The sequence below is a fragment of the Trachypithecus francoisi genome, unplaced genomic scaffold, assembly GCF_009764315.1.
Source record: "Trachypithecus francoisi isolate TF-2019V2 unplaced genomic scaffold, Tfra_2.0 Lachesis_group14, whole genome shotgun sequence".
NCBI classification, from domain to species: domain Eukaryota; kingdom Metazoa; phylum Chordata; class Mammalia; order Primates; family Cercopithecidae; genus Trachypithecus; species Trachypithecus francoisi.
Window position 1 is genome coordinate 2357011 of NW_022681459.1, and position 16336 is coordinate 2373346.

Sequence of the window (16336 nt, forward strand, 5' to 3'; positions counted from 1 at the left end):
AGAAATGCAAATCAAAACTACAATGAGACATCATCTCACCCCAGTTAAAATGGCTTATATCCAAAAGGTAATAACAAATGCTTACATCCAAAAGGCAATAACAAATACTTGTGAGGATGTGGAGGAAAGAAAACCCATTGTACACTGCTGGTGAGAATGTAAATTAGTACAACCACTATTGAGAAGAGTTTGGAGGTTCCACAACAAAACTAAAAATCAAGCTACCATATAATCCAGCAATCCCACTGCTGGGTATATACCCAAAAGAAAGGAAATCAGCATATTGAAGAGACACTGTACTCCTGTGTTTGTTGCAGCACTGTTTACAATAGCTAAGATTTGGAAGCAACCTAAGTGTCCATCAACCGATACATGGATAAAGAAAATGTGGTACATATACATAATGGAGTACTATTTAGCCATAAAAAAGAACGAGATCCAGTCATTTGCAGCAACAACATGGATGGAACTGCCGATCATTATGTTAAGTAAAATAAGCCAGGCACAGAAAGACAAACATTGCATGTTCTCACTTATTTATGGGATCTAAAAAAGCAATTGAATTCATGGACAGAGAGAGTAGAAGGATGGTTAGCAGAGGCTGGCAAAGCTATTGGGGGTTGGTATAGTTAATGGCTACAAAAAGGAAGTACTTAGAAAGAATGAATAAGGCCTACTATTTGATAGTACAATAGGTTGACGATAGTCAATAATGACTTAATTTTACATTTTATAATAACTTAAAGACTACAATTGGATTGTTCTTAACTCAAAGAATAAATGCTTGTGGGATGCATTATTACCCCATTGCTATTACTACCATTTTCCTTGATGTGCTTATGTCACATTCCATACCTTTATCAAATATCTCATGTACCCCATAAACATATACATCTACTCTGTACCCACAAAAATTTTAAAAATATATATTGAAAAAAATTTGTAAGCATTTATAGTGGTTGCATTTGGTGATAATACAATGGTGGTTTATTTCTCCAATTTGCTGTGTTTTCTCAGTTTTTGATGACACAGATTCAACACCGCTACTTAAACCACGTCTTGGGAAAGGTTAAACAACTTAGTGTAAGTTAGTGCCATTTTGTAAGCTTAATTCGATTTATGTGACCTAAAACAACATTCTGCTATGAGAAGGAAAATGTAATTAATTATTTTGAGATATATGTTGTAGCTATTATACAGTAACAAAATGTTAGTGAGAGAAGCTAGGTGTGGTGGGATACACTTATTTACTGTAAAATGCCTTCAACTTTGTTGAAAGCTTGAAATATTTTATGACACAATGTTAGAGAGGAACAACAAAAATATGCTCTGATTTTCTGACAACCACCTTACAGTTAAGCTTTCAGAGCATCATTTCTATGTAAGTCAGAGGCAGTCAGTGTAAGGTCCCTTATTCATTCAAAATTCTGTTTTTCCTGGTATAATCTAATTAGATGTGAAACAGTCAAATATTGGGGGTTATACAAATTGATCTGTTAACACGTAATTTTTTTCTTCTGCTTATGGTCACTTTTACTCTAAGTTTGATTCTATGGGTTATCTATAATATTTTATTACCCATTCTCCTAGATATTATCTCCTCTATCATCTGCCCTTAAAATTTCTTAGTATGTTGATGTAATATTTGAATGATTTATTTATAGGGAAACAAAAGTACATTTTCCATAAATAATATTACTATGTCTATAGTAATAGAAGTCTATGTATTCACATGTATGTAATATATTATGTGTTACATAGTTACAAAATTAACATTATTAAGAAGATAGTAACCAGCTGTTCTCCTTCTTCAGTGATGCAACAGAGCTAGAATGAATGGAGCTGGGAAAATATATAGCAGAAAGAATTTCATTATGCACATGTACTTAATTTGGGAACAACACACGTCTCAGTGAAATGATTGTGTGTGTGTGTGTATGTATAATACAGGAACATAGAAATAATTGCCTTGAGAAGGTCTATCTGAAAATGTATATGTACTAAGTTAACCTAAAATGTAAAAAATTTCTTTTTATGAGCTCATAAACTGTAAAAGGCTATAGGCAATATATATATATTTATTATCCTGCTATCAGGATATTAAATTAAAATATAGATCACTTCAGGTTTGTGTTTTCTTTTTAAATTTTTAAATTTTAGCTTTTCTTAAAGCACATGGATTAAAGAGATGAATTAAGCTGATCTCATCAGGGAGACAGAAGATCTACGCAAAACCTCCTAGAGTAGTCTTTCTGAATTGACATTTTTCTTTGGTCAATATTTGGTGCTAACTTTTAGATCAATCCTTTGAAATTATACATTTGTTGGGATTTTCCTTTGGTCAACGTAGTGACAGGAAATGAACCAATGATATTAATTTATATTTAACTTTGCTAAATCCAACTTTATCTAGAGACTTCCTTTTGGTTCCTTGCTTATAAAAATATCCGCTTGAAGTTATTTACAGTTTAACTATCATTATGATAAAATCCTTCTACTTATGGAAAAATATTTTATATACACAGAGCTAATGAAATATATTGCCTCTGTGTATACGAAATATGAAAGTTTAATATGGAATGCAAAATATATTTGTGCTAGTATTAGATCAGGTTACAAGTAATAGAAAAATCCAAATAGTGGTGATTTAAACAAGATAGAATGGTATTTCTTTCTCGAATTCATAAAGCAGAGAGATAATTTCAGGCTTGTTTTGGTATCCAAAAGACACTGAAATTGCTTTCATCTTGTTCTGTTAAATATGGCTTCCACCGTAAAGGTTAACTCTTAATCCAAGATGACTGCTGAAGTTCCAGCCATTGCATCTGCATTTCAGCCATCAGGATGGAAGACACACTTCCTGACATTTTTATAGAACATTTCAGTTTATATTTTATTGACCAGAACTTAGTCACATAGTCACACCTAGCTATAAAATAGACTGTGAAATGTAATCTTTATTTCGTCTGGCCATGCACCAACCTAAAAATCATGGTTACCTCACTGTGGTAGACAAAACAATAGCCTCCCAAAGATGTCCGTGTCTTAATGATCTTACATAGCAAGAGAGACTCTGCTAATGTGATTATGTTAAGAATCTTGAGACAAGAAGATTATCCTGGATTGCACAGAGGGCCCAGTGTAATCACCAGGGTCCTTAAAAGAGTGAAGTTCAGAGGAGATGGGATGATGGAAGCAGAGGCTGGAGTGAAGTGTGTGAAGATGGAGAAGAACGTAAAGACCTAAAGAATGCAGGTGGCCTCTAGAAGCCGGAAAAGATAAGGAAACAGATTCTTCCTGAAAGTCTCTGGAAGGAACCAGTCCTACAAACACTTTAATTTTAGTTATTTAAGATGCGTTTAGATTTTCAACTACCAGAATTGCAAGAGAATAAATGCATATTACTTTTAGCCACCAAATCTGTAGTAAATTTCTATAGGAACAAAAGAAAATAAAAATATCTATGAAGGAAAAGGGGTTTATGGTTATTAGGCCCCTTAATAGTCTACCATACATTTTCTTTTCTTTTTTTTTTTTTTTTGAGACGGTGTCTAGCTCTGTCACCCAGGCTGGAATGCAATGGTGCTATCTTGGCACACTGCAACCTCTGCCTCCTGGGTTCAAGCGATTCTCCTGCCTCACCTTCCTGAGTAGCTGGGATTACAGGTATGTGCCACCACACCCGGCTAATTTTTGTATTTTCAGTAGAGATGGGGTTTCACCATGTTGATCAGGCTGGTCTTGAACTCCTGACCTTGGGATCTGCCCGCCTTGGCCTCCTAAAGTGCTGGGATTACAGACATGAGCCACCACACCTGGACTAGTCTACCATACATTTTCAATGGCATATCCATAATTTTGGTCCTTGAATCTATCTATAGTTTTTTCATATTTGGATTCAGCAGCTAAGTGTCATTGGCAAGTGGGTAAGAACTCTAAACAGGTTGCCTAGGTACATAGGGCTCAGTTTAAGCACTTGGTAATTAAGAACATCTATTACACAGCCACCAGCACTGTGGGAGAAGGCATCCCTCAAATGCTTTGTCTAGTATTTGCATGCATATTCCCTCAATCCTAGCATACAACAAGCAAGTAGTAGGGCCTGGAATTGAGGCCAGAAAGAAAGAGAGAACAAAAATCCTGGGTCTGGTAGAGGAGGAGGTCCCAGAGAGTGGCCTGTCTGCATTTGATGTCCTGGTCCTTTCTCTTAGTGCCTGGTGGTCTGTCTCCTAGATCTCTCCAGCTGTCTGAGTTCACCCTCCATTGCCACTCCTCAGGCTGATTTCTGTCTGATTATCTGACCACTCATGCTGACCACTGCTTTCAAAAGGGGATTTTGGTTGTTGTTATTGACCCTAGATTATTATTCAACTCAATTTTTATACATTTGCCAAGTATTAATTTGTTTTTGTTAAGACTTGCCCCCTGTAGTAGGTAGAATAATGTCCCCCCAAAGATGTCCATGTTCTAATTCCCAGAACCAGGAAATAAGTTGCATTATGTGGCAAAGGAGAATTAGAATTGCATATACAATTAAGGATGCTAATCAGTATATGCTGAGATTACACTGGAGTTTATCTGAGTGGGCCCAGTGTAATCACAAACCCTTAAAAATAGAAGAGGGAGGTGGAAGGTTTCAGCATATGAGGGAGATATAACTAGAGAAGAACGGTCTGTGAGATGCAACACTCCTGGGTTTGAATCTGGAGGAAGGGGCCACCATCCAGGGCATGTGGGTGCCCTCTAGAAGGTGGAAAAGGCAAGGAAACAAATTCTTCCTTAGAGCCTCCAGAAGAAACACAGCCCTGCCAACACTTTGATTTTAGCTCACAAAAACCCATTTTGAACTTCTCACTTCCAGAACTGTAAGATGATAAATTTGGCTTGTTTTAAGCCAATAAATTTGCAAACATTTGTTACAGCAGCAATGGGAAACTAATGATACATCCACCAACCTGTTAAAACAAAAAGTCTTGAGAGATTAGAGGTTAAAGCACTGAATAAGAGGAAACATTTATGGGAGAGAAAAAAAATCCCTCTAATGGAAGCAGAGATAGCACAGTTTATAACACTTGTGCAACAAATTTTGCTTCACATTTTCTGGCATTACAGGCAAAAAGAGAAAAATCTTTGGTTACATAGTTTTCATTATCTGATGACAGCACATCAACACACCTGAAAATGTAGTATTTTTCTTCCAATTGTACTAGAACTGAGATTAATTGAAGTGTCCTTGCTTAGAAGACACTGGCAACGCTGAGGGCCATTCTTTGAACCATGGTTTAGGAAAAGATAGTTTCCACTGGCTCCTAAGGGAGCAAAGTCTGTGTTGTGATTCATGAAGTCATCTGAGAGAGGCTCCAGTTACGTATGCAGAGATTTTGCTTTTTGAGAGTCTTAATGTAGAGATACCTCCTGAAAGAAGTAGCTGAAAGAAAAGTTAATTTAGCTGATCAAACACCAATTTTCTGATTGCAGGGAGAGTAAAGCAGCTGTATTCTCCTTTGAAGAAGAGGTCTTCTAGACAGAGACAGGCTTTAATGAACTTGAGTAAGTCCTGTTTTAGGCAAATCCCAGTGAAGAAGAAAGGTAAGGGTTCAACAAAGAGGAAAGTTCAGGGCTGCCATTCCTCATCACAGCAGGCAAGTAGCCTGGATTGCTGCTGCCCACAACCATGGCCCCTTTCCTATCTGCCAGGGGTAGGAACCCAAGTCCCAGCAGGCGAAGCAGAACTGAATTGAATAATTGTCATATATAACTGCTTTATATATAATGCTGCAAGCTTTATCCACTGCGGGCCAGAGTTGGGTGGTTTGAAAAAAGAACATATGGTTGTATAGTGGTGGCTTTCGATTGAGACACTTGGATGGATGCTAATATCAACAACCTCTTACCAAGATAAATAGTTTAAAAAAAGTCCTGGAAGAGTTAACATCGCTCTCAAAATTCAGAGTTGTAAGATAACCTTTAGCCAAACTCTACCTTGTCGATTCAGCTGAGAATCACATGTTTTCCATAAGATTGGTGGGAGGCTGTCAATGCAAGAGCCAGATTTGCATCTGCTTCCTGAACTATATCTGCCTTAGAAGAATTCACAGCAGGGACCAGTTTATCTCATATGTATTTTTAATGCTAAAAGAATTTTAAAGTTTTCTCAGTTTTTAAAAAAAATACCTCCCCATCACCAGGGTACATTGATCTTCAAAAATCTGCATCATATAAACAGCAAAAAGTCATTTTTTTTTTTTTTTTGAGACGGAGTCTCACTCTGTCGCCCAGGCTGAAGTGCAGTGGTGTGATCTCAGCTCACTGCAACCTCCGCCTCCCAGGTTCAAGCAATTCTCCTGTCTCAGCCTCCTGAGTAGCTGGGACTACACAAAAAATGATTTTATTCTAAGTGCTATTTAGATTAGGATATTATCAGAGAGACTGAGGAAGATGACATGCATCGAGTACATTTCTGGGGGCTATACACCAAGGAGTATATTTTAACATGTTACTTTATTTCATCATTGTGACAACATTCTAAAATAGGTTTGATGATTGATCTCTGTTTTATAAATGAATAAATTTCATCTCAAAGCAGAAAAGCCAAGATTGAAACCTGTGCTTCCTCCCAAGCCTGTGCTTTTCTTACTGCATTACTTTGCTATTTTTTAATTGAATTTTCACCTCAGAAATATACAGTTAATTTTTCAAGAAAGAAATGAATGCAATGTGGAGAAGTTCTTTAATCTCTGTAACTCCATATTGAAGAAAGATGCCACAAATGTAAACACTCATTAAATATTAACTGAGGAAGTGTCTACATGGTCTTCACCATCTGGAAGAATGTGGGAAAAACATGAGCCAAATGTTCCTGAGTATCTGTACACTTGGCATCATTTTGCTAAATGATGCATATGCGAGGCGGAGCAAGATGGCCGAATAGGAACATCTCCAGTCTCCAACTCCCGGCAGGAGCGACACAGAAGACCGGTGATTTCTGCATTTTCAACTGAGGTACTGGGGTCATCTCACTGGGGAGTGCCGGACAATCAGTGCTGGTCAGCTGCTGCAGCCCAACCAGCGAGAGCTGAAGCAGGGCGAGGCATTGCCTCACCTGGGAAGCGCAAGGGGGAAGGGAATCCCTTTTCCTAGCCAAGGGAACTGAGACACACAACACCTGGAAAATCGGGTAATTCCCACCCCAATACTGCACTTTAAGCAAACGGGCACACCAGGAGATTATACCCACCCCTGGCCGGAAGGGTCCCATGGCCACGGAGCCTCCCTCATTGGTAGCACAGTAGTCTGCAATCTAACCGCAAGGCAGCAGCGAGACTGGGGGAGGGGCACCCACCATTGCTGAGGCTTAAGTAGGTAAACAAAGCCGCTGGGAAGCTCGAACTGGGTGGAGCTCACAGCAGCTCAAGGAAACCTGCCTGTCCCTGTAGACTCCACCTCTGGGGGCAGGGCGCAGCCAAAAAAACAACAGGGAAAGCAGCAGAGGCCTGTGCAGACCCGAACGACTCTGTCTGACAGCTTTGAAGAGAGCAGTGGATCTCTCAACACGGAGGTTGAGATCTGAGAACGGACGGACTGCCTGCTCAAGTGGGTCCCTGACCCCTGAGTAGCCTAACTGGGAGACGTCCCCCACTAGGGGCAGTCTGACAACCACACCTCACAGGGTGGAGTACACCCCTGAGAGGAAGCTCCCAAAGTAAGAATCAGACAGGTACACTCGCTGTTCAGCAATATTCTATCTTGGGCAACCTCTGCTGCTGATACCCAGGCAAACAGGGTCTGGAGTGGACCTCAAGCAATCTCCAACAGACCTACAACTGAGGGTCCTGACTGTCAGAAGGAAAACTATCAAACAGGAAGAACACCTATTCAAAAACCCCATCAGTACGTCACCATCATCAAAGACCAGAGGCAGATAAAACCACAAAGATGGGGAAAAAGCAGGGCAGAAAAGCTGGAAATTCAAAAAATAAGAGTGCATCTCCCCCTGCAAAGGAGCGCAGCTCATCGCCAGCAACAGATCAAAGCTGGTCAGCGAATGACTTTGACGAGATGAGAGAAGAAGGCTTCAGTCCATCAAACTTCTCAGAGCTAAAGGAGGAATTACGTACCCAGCGCAAAGAAACTAAAAATCTTGAAAGAAGAGTGGAAGAATTGATAGCTAGAATAATTAATGCAGAGAAGGTCATAAACGAAATGACAGAGATGAAAACCATGACACGAGAAATACGTGACAAATCCACAAGCTTCAGTAACCGACTTGATTAACTGGAAGAAAGAGTATCAGTGATTGAGGATCAAATGAATGAAATGAAATGAGAAGAGAAACCAAAAGAAAAAAGAAGAAAAAGAAATGAACAAAGCCTGCAAGAAGTATGGGATTATGTAAAAAGACCAAATCTACGTCTGATTGGGGTGCCTGAAAGTGAGGGGGAAAATGGAACCAAATTGGAAAACACTCTTCAGGATATCATCCAGGACAAGTTCCCCAACCTAGTAGGGCGGGCCAACATTCAAATTCAGGAAATACAGAGAACACCACAAAGATACTCCTCGAGAAGAGCAACTCCAAGACACATAATTGCCAGATTCACCAAAGTTGAAATGAAGGAAAAAATCTTAAGGGCAGCCAGAGAGAAAGGTCGGGTTACCCACAAAGGGAAGCCCATCAGACTAACAGCAGACCTCTCGGCAGAAACTCTCCAAGCCAGAAGAGAGTGGGGGCCAATATTCAACATTCTTAAAGAAAAGAATTCTAAACCCAGAATTTCATATCCAGCCAAACAAAGTTTCATCAGTGAAGGAGAAATAAAATCCTTTACAGATAAGCAAATGCTTAGAGATTTTGTCACCACCAGGCCTGCCTTACAAGAGACCCTGAAGGAAGCCGTAAACATGGAAAGGAACAACTGGTACCAGCCATTGCAAAAACATGCCAAAATGTAAAGACCATCGAGGCTAGGAAGAAACTGTATCAACTAACAAGCAAAATAACCAGCTGACATCATAATGACAGGATCAAATTCACATAAAACAATATGAACCTTAAATGCAAATGGGCTAAATGCTCCAATTAAAAGATGCAGACTGGCAAATTGGATAAAGAGAAGACTCATCAGTGTGCTGTATTCAGGAGACCCATCTCCTGTGCAGAGACACACATAGGCTCAAAATAAAGGGATGGAGGAAGATCTACTAAGCAAATGGAAAACAAAAAAAGCAGGGATTGCAATCCTAGTCTCTGATAAAACAGACTTTATCAAAGATCAAAAGAGACAAAGAAGGCCATTACATAATGGTAAAGGGATCAATTCAACAGGAAGAGCTAACTATCCTAAATATATATGCACCCAATACAGGAGCACCCAAATCATAAAGCAAGTCCTTAGAGACTTACAAAGAGACTTAGACTCCCATACAATAATAATGGGAGACTTCAACACTCCACTGTCAACATTAGACAGATCAACGAGACAGAAAGTCAACAAGGATATCCAGGAATTGAACTCATCTCTGCACCAAGTGGACCTAATAGACATCTATAGAACTCTCCACCCCAAATCAACAGAATATACATTCTTCTCAGCACCACATCGCACTTATTCCAAAATTGACCACATAATTGGAAGTAAAGCACTCCTCAGCAAATGTACAAGAACAGAAATTATAACAAACTGTCTCTCAGACCACAGTGCAATCAAACTAGAACTCAGGACTAAGAAACTCAATCAAAACCGCTCAACTACATGGAAACTGAACAACCTGCTCCTGAATGACTACTGGGTACATAACGAAATGAAAGCAGAAATAAAGATGTTCTTTGAAACCAATGAGAACAAAGATACAACATACCAGAATCTCTGGGACACATTTAAAGCAGAGTGTAGGCGGAAATTTATAGCACTAAATGCCCACAAGAGAAAGCAGGAAAGATCTAAAATTGACACTCTAACATCACAATTAAAAGAACTGGAGAAGCAAGAGCAAACTCATTCAAAAGCTAGCAGAAGGCAAGAAATAACTAAGATCAGAGCAGAACTGAAGGAGATAGAGACACAAAAACCCTCCAAAAAATCAATGAATCCAGGAGTTGGTTTTTTGAAAAAATCAACAAAATTGACAGACCGCTAGCAAGACTAATAAAAAAGAAAAGAGAGAGGAATCAAATAGATGCAATAAAAAATGATAAAGGGGATATCACCACCAACCCCACAGAAATACAAACTACCATCAGAGAATACTATAAACACCTCTACGCAAATCAACTAGAAAATCTAGGAGAAATGGATAATTTCCTGGACCCTTACACTCTTCCAAGAATAAACCAGGAAGAAGTGGAATCCCTGAATAGACCAATAGCAGGCTCTGAAATTGAGGCAATAATTAATAGCCTACCAACCAAAAAAAGTCCAGGACCAGATGGATTCACAGCTGAATTCTACCAGAGGTACAAGGAGGAGCTGGTACCATTCCTTCTGAAACTATTCCAATCAATAGAAAAAGAGGGAATCCTCCCTAACTCATTTTATGAGGCCCACATCATCCTGATACCAAAGCCTGGCAGAGACACAACAAACAAAGAGAATTTTAGACCAATATTCCTGATGAACATCGATGCAAAAATCCTCAATAAAATACTGGCAAACCGGATTCAGCAGCACATCAAAAAGCGTATCCACCATGATCAAGTGGGCTTCATCCCTGGGATGCAAGGCTGGTTCAACATTCGCAAATCAATAAACGTAATCCAGCATATAAACAGAACCAAAGACAAGAACCACATGATTATCCCAATAGATGCAGAAAAGGCTTTTGACAAAATTCAGCAGCCCTTCATGCTAAAAACGCTCAATAAATTCGGTATTGATGGAACGTACCTCAAAATAATAAGAGCTATTTATGACAAACCCACAGCTAATATCATACTGAATGGGCAAAAACTGGAAAAATTCCCTTTGAAAACTGGCACAAGACAGGGATGCCCTCTCTCACCACTCCTATTCAACATAGTGTTGGAAGTTCTGGCTAGGGCAATCAGGCAAGAGAAAGAAATCAAGTGTATCCAGTTAGGAAAAGAAGAAGTCAAATTGTCCCTGTTTGCAGATGACATGATTGTATATTTAGAAAACCCCATTGTCTCAGCCCAAAATCTCCTGAAGCTGATAAGCAACTTCAGCAAAGTCTCAGGATACAAAATAATGTGCAAAAATCACAAGCATTCTTATACACCAGTAACAGACAAGCAGAGAGCCAAATCAGGAATGAACTTCCATTCACAATTGCTTCAAAGAGAATAAAATACCTAGGAATCCAACTTACAAGGGATGTCAAGGACCTCTTCAAGGAGAACTACAAACCACTGCTCAGTGAAATCAAAGAGGACACAAACAAATGGAAGAACATACCATGCTCATGGATAGGAAGAATCAATATCGTGAAAATGGCCATACTGCCCAAGGTGATTTATAGATTCAATGCCATCCCCATCAAGCTACCAATGAGTTTCTTCACAGAACTGGAAAAAAACGGCTTTAAAGTTCATATGGAACCAAAAAAGAGCCCGCATTGCCAAGACAATTCTAAGTCAAAAGAACAAAGCTGGAGGCATCACGCTACATGACTTCAAACTATACTACAAGGCCACAGTAACCAAAACAGCATGGTACTGGTACCAAAACAGAGATATAGACCAATGGAACAGAACAGATTCCTCAGAAATAATACCACACATCCACAGCCATCTGATCTTTGACAAACCTGAGAAAACAAGAAATGGGGAAAGGATTCCCTATTTAATAAATGGTGCTGGGAAAATTGGCTAGCCATAAGTAGAAAGCTGAAACTGGATCCTTTCCTTACTCCTTATACGAAGATTAATTCAAGATGGATTAGAGACTTAAATGTTAGACGTAATACCATAAAAACCCTAGAAGAAAATCTAGGTAGTACCATTCAGGACATAGGCATGGGCAAGAACTTCATGTCTAAAACACCAAAAGCAATGGCAGCAAAAGCCAAAATTGACAAATGGGATATGATTAAACTAAAGAGCTTCTGCACAGCAAAAGAAACTACCATCAGAGTGAACAGGCAACCTACAGAATGGGAGAAAATTTTTGCAATCTACTCATCTGACAAAGGGCTAATATCCAGATCTACAAAGAACTCAAACAAATTTACAAGAAAAACACAAACAAATCCATCAAAAAGTGGGCAAAGGATATGAACAGACATTTCTCAAAAGAAGACATTCATACAGCCAACAGACACATGAAAAAATGCTCATCATCACTCACCATCAGAGAAATGCAAATCAAAACCACAATGAGATACCATCTCACACCAGTTAGAACAGCAATCATTAAAAACTCAGGAAACAAGAGGTGCTGGAGAGGATGTGGACAAATAGGAACACTTTTACACTGTTGGTGGGATTGTAAACTAGTTCAACCATCATGGCGATTCCTCAAGGATCTAGAACTAGATGTACCATATGACTCAGCCATCCCACTATTGGGTATATACCCAAAGGATTATAAATCATGCTGCTAGAAAGACACATGCACACGTATGTTTATTGCGGCACTATTCACAATAGCAAAGACTTGGAATCAACCCAAATGTCCATCTGTGACAGACTGGATTAAGAATATGTGGCACATATACACCATGGAATATTATGCAGCCATAAAAAAGGATGAGTTTGCGTCCTTTGTAGGGACATGGATGCAGCTGGAAACCATCATTCTTAGCAAACTATCACAAAAACAGAAAACCAAACACCGCATGTTCTCACTCATAGGTGGGAACTGAACAATGAGATCACTTGGACTCAGGAAGGGGAACATCACACACCGGGGCCTATCATGGGGAGGGGGGAGGGGGGAGGGATTGCATTGGGAGTTATACCTGATATAAATGATGAATTGATGGGTGCTGACGAGTTGATGGGTGCAGCACACCAATATGGCACAAGTATACATATGTAACAAACCTGCACGTTATGCACATGTACCCTAGAACTTAAAGTATAATAAAAAAAAAAAGAAAGAAAATGATGCATATGCTTGGTGTCATTTCTTTTTAACATTTTATGTAGTTATATTTGTTATTAAAAATACAGCTAAGAGAAAAGGTCCCCATTTCCTTTCCCAACCCATTAATAAGGAGTAGTAAGTCTTAACACATTGCTTGGTATCTTCCCAGATATTTTAAAATTCTGATTATAAATGTAGTATTCATGCATGTGTGCGTACACACTTGTACACAGAATTATACTTATTGTTCTGTGCTCTGCTTTTTAAGGGGATTTTGTCAACGTTTTTGTGTATGGATAACTATTTTATTTCCTTTATGACATTGTTTGATTGCTAAGTGTCATTTGCACAGAGCTCGAGATGGTATAATCTTGTAAATATTGTCAAAAAACCAATGTGCTCAAAATCTCATTCTATTTCATGGAAAACATTAACTAAAAAGAGAAAAGTATTATACATGATTTATTAAATTTTATGTCAAAATGCACTTATGAATGGTAGTGTTGCTACAGATGGTACTTCATTTAATATGTATTTTTGACAAGTTTTTTTTGACTAATATTAAGGTTATGTAAGTTAGGATTGTGTTTTATTATATGTAATATATGGCAACTTTAAAACATTAGAGATTATTTTACTCATTTTGGAAAAAGCTACTCATGGCCCAGGTATTGACCATCTGTTCAGGAATATGAACTAGGGGAGTGGGTACCATAATTTATTCATAGCTCAGAAAGGACTGTTCCAGTTCTCAGGAGAACGTCAAGGCAGGACACTTGTGTGGAGTAAACTGAGGATGGTGATCAGGCAACAGGTCACAAAAAGGAAAGCAGACTCTTCATCAACCCATAAAAAGACAAGGTTCAAGCTGACATTAATTCCTCAGTACAAGAAAACCAGACAATGGCAAGAGGCATCTCTGCCATGATCTTTACCTGTTGGGTCACACTGCTGCCATCTGGACAAGCCACCTGTCCATGTCTAGAGTACAAACGTTCTGGAATCTCCCTTTACCTTGGAAGGAAATGGTGATTTCCTTCAATTCTCTTCTATATTGAGTTCCACGACACTGGCATCTCATGTCTCCCTCTTTTGCATTTTTTTCTTTCATTTTGATGAAACATCTTCCACTAGATTTTTTTTAAAGTTTATATTAGATTGTAACATATATACAGTAGACTGTCAAAATCTTAAATGTACATCTTGATAAAAACTCACACATGTACACACTTGTGTAACTGCCACCCAGATTCAGATATAAAATCTCGATTTTGTGAACCCAGAAGATTCTCTTGTGCTCCTTTTTAGTTAATATTCTTCTCCCCAACAAAGGCAAAGACCTCCATCACTATATATGAGTTATGCTTGTTCTTAAGTGTCATATGAATGTAATCATATGGTATATATATTTTTGTGACTGACTCCTACGGCTCAACATTTTGTTTGTGTTGTTTAACGTGGAAATCGTTCACCCATTTTTATTATGTGTGCAATTATTTTGTCCATTCTATCATTGATGCACTTTTGGGCTATTTCCCAAATATTCCTATACATGTCTTTTGGTAGAAATACAGTTCTGTTTTGCTTGACTGTATGCCTTGAGGTAGAATTATTGGATCATTTGGTGTATATATATTCAGATTTATTTGAACTTGGCAAAGAGTGGGTGTACTAATTTATAGCCAAATTAGCAAAGTACAAGAGGCTTGATTGATTCACTTTATTGAAAACACTTGATATTGTCACGGGCTTCCTGGGTTGTTGCTTTGCCAGTCGGACACCTCTGTGGCACCTTTGCCCACATTTTGCTTGAGCCCACTGGGCTCATTCTGCCCACTCAGCCTGGTAGGCTGTGCTTGACTTTTGCTACTGGCAGAGATTCCATGTCTGCCAAGGGCAAGCCAGGCACAGAGAAGTGAGTGATACCAGCATCTTTGCAGCAGAGGCTTCATATGGGCCACTGCTGCTATCAGTAATGTTAATCTTCTGAATTTTTGCGATTTTGTAAGCTATGTAGTCGTATCTAATTGTAGCTTAAATTTTTATATCCTTGATGAATTGCTGATTTCTGTTTCTCATTTTTAACTGAGTTGCCTACATATTTTTCTTTACTTATTTGTAGGAATTCTTTATATATTTTGGATGTGACCTCTTTGTATATATTGCATGGACTGAACCTTCTTGCAATATATTTCTTGCTATATAAGTTCATAATATTGTCAAAAACAGACAATAAAAAATATCCAGGGTCATAGAGCAATAGCGCTTATTTAACTTGAGATTCTCTAAGTTTCAGATGGTTTCATGCTCTCTTGTGCATTTGCAGTCATCGGTGGGAAAACAAGCTGCTCTACCATTACTAGCTGGACTCATTGTCATGTCTGGGTTGGCTGCCTATTGACTGATCTAGCATGGCCGTATCTGGTGAAACTGAAGCAACTTAGCTGTACTCCACATGCTTCATCTTCCAGAAATCAAGTTTGCGTATTTTCTTATAATCATGGCAGATGAACAAGAGCTGAAGCAGAAATGGTCAGCTCTTTCAGCTTTCTTTAACTGTCTGTCATCTGTTAACATCCCATTGGCCAAAGCAAATCAGAAAGTTGATACAAAATTAAGGGTTGGAGTAAAACCTCTACCTCTTTAATAAGAGGAATTGAAAGTTGCATGAAAAACTGGGGACATTAATGCAATCAATCTTTTGCACTTGCCTTTTTACTCTATTAAATGGTGACTTTTGATGAATATAATTTTCTAATTTTATACGGTGTAATTTATTATTCTTTTATTAACCATATGGCTAGTCACTTTTTGCTGTTTCTTAAACATATGTCTACCCCAAGCTTATAAAAAAACTGTCCTAGGTTTTTTAAATAGAAGCTTTCTTATTTTTTCTTTCAATTTTGGGTCTATAAGTCACTATAAATTAATTTTTATACAGGGTGTTAAAAACCATATATATCTAATTGTTTAACATAATCACTGGAAAACTTCTGAAAAAAGAGAAAAAATAATATTTAAAGTATATTATCATATAATTGTTTATGAGTGGATCTGCTTTAGAACACTATTCTGTTTTGTGCTGTTTTTTTGTCTGCCCTTGCACAAATACAATACAGTCTTAATTAGTTTAATTTCATAGTAATTCTTGATATCTTATATAGAAGTCTTGATATTATCTTGGCTCTCCTAAGCCTTTTGCTTTTATGTATAAATTTTGGAATCAACTATTAATTTTCACCAAAACGTGTGGTGGTTTTGATTTTGATTTGATAGAATTTATTGATCAATTG